The following is a 7,124-nucleotide window of genomic DNA, read 5'->3' on the forward strand; positions in this document are numbered from 1 at the left end:
AGTGAATGGACTATACATATAAAATGGGCTAAATATTATTGTCAAAATTGTGACCCAATTTATTAACCTCGCTAGAACCTATGAATTGATGTTGATAAGTTTTGTGGGCCCCATCATGATGTGTGTCAAACATCAACACCTTGCATTTAATGTGTCCCCTTTAGGTTATGAGATATCTCAAAAATCATCCGTCAATGAAACTCAGGTGGACCATACCATCTAAAACCATGTCAAGACATCATAAAAAATATAAAAGCACTTGGTGGGGCCCACATGAGTTTTGGATGCGGCTAAAACTTGGTCTGACCCCTCATCCAAGTGGGACACACATAATGAGTGGGTTGGATATGTGAATCATATTAAGGCAAGCCCAATATATGATTATGAATGTTTTAAGGAAACCCCTCTACATTTAGGTGAGTTAGTCATTACCTTTACTAAAGTAAACTTTGTGGGGTCCACCGTTATTTATTTATTTTATCCATCCGTTTATCCACGTTAACAGATAATTTGAGGGCTAAAGAAAAAAAAGGAAGCATATCCAAAGCTCAAGTGGACCACACCACAGGAAATAGTGTGATTGAACCTCTACCATTGAAAAATTCTTGGAGGCCATAGAAGTTTTGGATCAAGCTGATGTTTGTGTTTTCTCTTCATTCATATATATTTGATATTATGAATAGGTTGGATGACAAATAAATTAACGTTACTGTGGGCCCAAGGAAGGTATCAATGGTGAAAATCATTATTCCACATTGTTTCGTGTGGCATGGTCCACTTGAGCTTTGGATTTACCGAAAATTTGGGATCAACCCACACCGTTCATCCATTTTTCGACATCATTTCAGAAAATTATTCCAAAAATGAATCATTTCCAAAGATTAAATGGACCGCACCACAAATACCAGCATGGATGGGAACGGATTGGCTACTCCCCTGCCACCCGCCCGTTGGCTAGTATTCAGTGCTATGTGGGCCCCACCATGATGTATGTATTTCATCCATTTTTACCGATCATTTTAGGGCTTGATCAAAAAAATGATAGAGATATAAACCTAAGGTGGACCACATCATAGGAAAACAATATTGATTGGATATCCACCATTAAAATCCTCTTAAGGGCCACAGTACTGTTTATTTGACATCCAATCTGTTGATTAGATCATACAGGCCCTGATGAAGGGAAAAAACAAAGATCAGCTTTATCCAAAACTTTTATGGTCCCCAAAAGGATTGGCTACTCCCCTTGATGAAGGGAAAAAATGGATTGGCTACTCCCCCCGACCCCGCCATTGGCTAGTGGTTGGTGCTCTATGCGGCCCACCATGATGTATGTGTGTCATCCATGCCGTCCATCTATTTTTATATATCATTTTATGATGTAAGTAAAAAAAATAAATTATATCTCAATCTCAAGTGGACCACATTACAGGAAACAGTTTTGAATGAATTTTGACCATTAAAAATGTTTTGGGGGGATAAAAGTTTTGGATCAAGCCGATATTTATTTTTTCCAATCATCTGGGTCTTTATGACCAAATTAACATATTGGATTTCAAATAAACAGTACAGTGGGCCTTAGGAGGATTTTAATGGTGAATATCCATTCATTATTTTTTTCCTGTGGTGTGGCCCACCTAAGATTTATATCCCTATCTTTTTTTTGTATAAAGCCATAAAATGAACTGTAAAAATGGATGAACGAAATGGATGAAACACGTACATCATGGTGGGGCCCACAGGGCATCGACCACCAGCCATGTGGCTGGTGTCAGGGGGAGTCGCCAATCCGTTCCCCTGAAGGAAATCGGATTGCGACTAAGTTGCTCAGTACGCTCTTATCGTACTGAGTAAACTCAGTTGGGCCCACCGTGAATGCATGTGGTTTATCCACGCCGTCCATTCCTTTTTCCAGATCCATTTTATGGGTTCAAACCAAAATTGATGCATATACAAACCACAAGTGGACCATACCACTGGAAGAAGTGGAAGTATTGATTTCAACCGTTGAAAACTTTCTAAGGCCCCCAGTGATGTTTATTTGTCATCCAACCTGTTCATAATATCAGAAAGACATGGATGAAGGGAAAACACAAATATCAGCTTGATCTAAAACTTCTGTTGTCCCCAAGATTATTTCAACGGCAGATGTTCAATTCACACTGTTTCTGGTGGTGTGGTCCATTTGACGTTTGAATATACTCCATTTTTGGGATAAAGCCCTAAAATTATGTGTTAAAAGAGATGGACGGGGTGGATATAATGCATGAATGACACTGGGGCCCACGGAGTTTACTCAGTACGCTTACCGTACTGAGTTACTTAGTACACAATCCGCTTCCTCCCCTAAAACGAAACCTCTTTTCTCTCTCCCTCTCATCCACTCTCCGTCTGTCCCTCTCCCAGCGTCGGCCCTAGAGATCTCTCCCACCTCTCTCTTCCTGTCGATCTCTTCACGAACATCAGGTAATGCTCTCGTTCTCTCTCAATCTCTCTGTCAATCGATTGATAATGGTGGTTCTCTCTCAATCTCTCTCTCCCAGCGCCATGATTGGAAACTCCCTGGATTCGGAACCCCCATGATTGGAAACCCCCTGGATTCGGAACCCCCATGATTTGAAACCCCCTGTTTTTTGGGTGTTGGGTTTATGTGTAATTGTTATGGGAATTGATATTTTCAGCCCCTTGGTTTTGATAGATACACCCTCTTTTTGAACTCATTGTCATTGTAATGTTGCCATGCACTTTGTTTGTCAGATTTGGGTTTATGTGTACTTGGATTTGGAAAAAAACTCATGTTTGGGTACCTCTGGATCATGTGTTTGGGTGATGGGTTTTGTTGGTTTTGTTAGAGATCTTTGTATTTGTGGAATTCTGAGCTTTTTCATTTTCTGACATTTCACTTTCACACGTGTGCTTGTAAAATGCATTTTCTGTGGAATGTTGTGCTTTTGGTTTTGTGGTTATTTTTTTCCCTCTTGAATTTTATGGTTTTTGTCAGATGGGGTTTTTGGGTCTCTGAGTTTTTATAGGTATTTGTGAGGAAAATGATATTTGCATCCTTTCTTTATAGTCTGGAACTTTCTGTCAGGAAATGGCAGAAAAATGGGCCTAGCTATCAAAAGAAACGACTGCAATTAAGGTATGGTATTATGGTTTTGTGGCTTCTTTTAGATGGGGGTTTTTTTTTTTCTTCACATGTAGATTACTCCTATCCAAAGTAGCTTGGAGAAGAAAAAGAATGACCTGGGCCTGTTTGGACATAACAATCCAAAATGTGGACATGGAAAACCCCTGTGGAATACTTAGATAATGGAGAACTACAGATCTACAGTAGATATATGTTGTTTGCTTCCAAGGTGCAGTTTTCCATGGAAATGTTAAGAGGTCAGCAGTTAAACACTATGAGTTGTATCTCATAACCTTGGAAATCGGCATCTAACATTTTTTTTTGGGAAAAATAGATTTCCACATTTTTTAAGTAAAACTTTAGAATTAGAAATTGAATTTTGTAGTTGCTTCATTACAGAAACAGTGGTAAACTCCATGTTCAAGGAAATTGAATTCATTTCTTCTAAATCCAAAACCTCCTTACAAGAAAGAAAAGGATAGACAGTAGAATCTCTCTTTTTTCAAATAATAAAATTTCAGAATAACAGCCCAAGTTATTAGATAATGCCTTGTTGAATAGAGTGCCATGAGGTTTCAGTTTGTACAAGTGGGTCATAGGGTTCAGGGATGTAGACTGTTGATATGATTGGACAGCACTCTAGATGGCCTTGTGCCAAAATCTCATGTATCCAAAACTCTAAATAATTGTCTTCAGCCTTTTCTTTTTTTTTTTTAAATGTGTTTGTAAATTCCTTAAAGTTGCTGCAATTTTCCAGTTGTATTAAAGCTATGATAGGTGGATCCTTGAAGAAACAGGTGCATGATACTTGAACAAGGAAAATGATAAGGGATCCACCTTTCCTTTTCCCAACATTTGAAATCCATACTTGCTTGGGGTATTTTTGTACCTTTTAATACAAGTTGGTTTTACAAACTCAAGTACTTCCATTTACACTTGTCCTTTTGGTGATGCTATTAAGAAAGATAAACTATTGCAAATGGTGAGATTTGGTGCTGAGATGGTTTTCAGTTTAAGGATAGCACTATGAGAAAGTACATGTTGATTTCCCTAATTTTGATATTTGAAGATGGGCACTATGAGTTGCTGCTGCTGAAGGGAGAAAACAAGAACCATTTTCATCTTTCTTTTGTTATAATGCTATGGTGTTTTGACAAGAACGTGGTATGTTAGTTTTCACGTTTGGGACTTCCATTATCTGTCTGATTACAACTGCAACAGAATGCTTCTGTGATCTCTAGAAGTCTTGACAGCGATTGGATAGGAAAACATGGGGTGATAGTAAACACCTCCTCATTCTATATTTCAAGTGCTTATTGCCCATCCTCTTGAAACTTTTTATTTATTTATTAATTCTCTCCTTTTAAGAGTGGTTTTGGTTGGAGAGAATCTATTGCTTATATTTTTTGTTTTTTAAATATATGAATTTGAATAGTGAAAAGTAGGATTCTCCAAAACATCCCTTGCAGGAATAGCCACTGTTTTGATCCCATTCTTTTCGTCTGGTGCTCATTGGATAGGATCGATCCGATCAGATTAAGTGGGAGCTGTGTTTATCAAAACAAGCTCTAAGTAGTTGGCATGCTTTTCAGAGATGAATCTACAATCAATAACTGATCACCTATGAACTGTGGTATGCTAATCCAGCATGCCACTCATGTAGGATGTTTGCATCATGCAAACAGTAGATCTTATGATTACTCATCTCAAAAATCAGGATCACGCATCTACGATGTTTATATTATGCAAACAGTGTTATGACTAATCTCGAAAATCAGGTGATCCGCTCATGAGATTGGGCCACGTCTGAATGTTGAGTCAAATTGTTGGGGGCCCATTGATTCCTGTGGTTTGGCCCTCCTAATGAGCAGACAGACAGATGATTTGTGTGCCAGGTGATCTTCATGGTCTCACCTACTGGTAGCTGCATGGTATGGGCGTTGGCATGTTGGTGGGAAAGACAAGTTAGCATGCCTTGTTGGAGAAACTACAAGTGGTAACTAGTCGGTAGATGCATGTAGATGCTTCTTGTGTAGTTTTTGCAGTTCAGGCATCCATTTTGCTTGACTAATCTAGTGATTTGTTTCAGCTTTTCATCTTCTTATGTGTGACAGAAGGTACACATATTTCTATTATAATTTGTTTTGATTTTTTCTTTGCTTATGCGTAAAATGTTCTGATTTAAATATTAAGAACTACGTAGTGGCTTGATCCCAATCTTCCAAACATTGGGTACGTAGGCAGCCGTTCATGCTAGACCGTATCGGTATAGCCACAATTTTTTATTTTTTTTCTCCTTCTCGTAGTGTGGATGCATTTTCGTCAGGACTACTTAGCAATAAGAGTGAGGTGGATGTAAGTTCTCGAAACCTTTAATTAATCTTGAATCATTTATATCTTTATCGCTTCATTTATATGCTGTTGTCAGGGTCAACTTGTAACTCCTCAGAACCCGCTCTGCCGTAAGACATTACGGTGCATGACGGTTCCCAGTAGGTTAAGTTGCAAATTAGTATTAAGAGTTGGTTGGATATAGTTAAGTTGCAAATCTCAATTGATCCCAACTTTAAATTTCTATAAGAATTGCAACTTCTACTTGGGAAATTAGAGTTTCTAAAACAGTCCTTAAGAGCTCTTCTATTTACAAACACCGATGCCATTGAGGTTTGCAGTTGTTCTTTTTTGTTGAGGATTTCACTAACGCCCACACATTTGACACACACACAGACACACGAAATTTTTTTTGTACAGGATAGTATTTGCATCTTTTCACATGAGCCATAATTTGTACTTTCTTCTCTCTTGTAGAACTACATGATTAAGAGAAAGTGAACCTGTTTGACTGGAATTGTATATTTTCCGGCAGCTATATTCATACACAGTCATTGACTCGGTGGGAAATATAGTGGGCTCATTTCTTTCAGGCTTCTTTAAAGTTGTTAGTACTTTATTTGGAGCTCCGTTAGACTTTCTCGCAAGCAAATCTTGCAGGTAAGCATTAAGGAAGTGACTTTGCCTAAAATTTCCTTTCTTAGGAGTTCATTTCGAAATTCATTTTACGGGTTGCCATTCAATGCATCCTTAACAAGCTGCCTTTATTTTAATTGCTTGTTAATCTCTTCACGGTATTTCATTAGCTCACGATTCTACAAGTTGTACTTATAAGTTCACACTTATTACCTAGCTCTAGCTAAGAAATCTATTGGTTTCTCTAGGGTACCTGTTTTCGAGCAGTATGTTAACAATATAGCAGGTATTGCATATGCAATGGATATGCTGGATTATGTTGAAAAGGTCAGTTCTGCTATGGTTTTAATTTTATTTTTTTATTTCACTTGTGCTTATGAGACTTATTTGCAATATATTTAGGAGTGTTAAGTGTTTACCACTCTTTCTATGGCATGGGACAATTTGATCTATCTGCTTTTGAAGGTTGATAAAGTAGAAAGTTCTACTGTGGGAGAAATTGCACATAAACCTGCCTACTTTGTACCTGGTAATTTTTATTTGCATTTAATTATGTAGTTGAGAAACTCGCTACATGCTGTCTGTAAAGCTGTTTTTGCAATTTTATTTTATATCACAAATTCAAAATGGAGCATCTATAACATCTAATGCTAAGTGATAATTGTTTATCTTTAGAAGCGTTGAATGAACTAACAGATGGTTGCCCTGCCTCATATTATGCTGAAAGACTGTTATGCTGCACTTTTACATAAATAATTGTTTATCTTTAGAAGCGTTGAATGAGCCTCTAACATTTCTCTTCTATAAATAATTGGAAGAAAATGCCGCTTCTCTTATATTTAAATAGAAGCCTCTAACATTTCTCAGAGAGAGATTTCCATCTTATTTCCATGGTTTCTCTGTTTGTGTCTAGATTTCAAGTCTCTTGGACTGAGGGAGAAAACCCATCTCTGTTTTTCTTCTTTCCTTTTCTTTTCTCTCTGTTTTTCATATTTTATGGATTGGGATTGGGTTTTCTTGGGTTTTA

At 37.6% G+C, this 7,124-nt stretch overlaps 1 long non-coding RNA gene across 1 annotated transcript; it reads left to right on the forward strand.

The window, feature by feature from the left end:
- The first annotated feature begins 5,895 nt into the window (after positions 1-5,895).
- Positions 5,896-6,821, forward strand: LOC131237421 (uncharacterized). Its single transcript, XR_009167233.1, has 3 exons — positions 5,896-6,121; positions 6,365-6,424; positions 6,500-6,821. It is a non-coding gene; the product is annotated as an uncharacterized LOC131237421 (long non-coding RNA).
- The last annotated feature ends 303 nt before the right edge of the window (positions 6,822-7,124 follow it).

Source organism: Magnolia sinica, chromosome 2, assembly GCF_029962835.1.
Source record: "Magnolia sinica isolate HGM2019 chromosome 2, MsV1, whole genome shotgun sequence".
Lineage (NCBI taxonomy): Eukaryota > Viridiplantae > Streptophyta > Magnoliopsida > Magnoliales > Magnoliaceae > Magnolia > Magnolia sinica.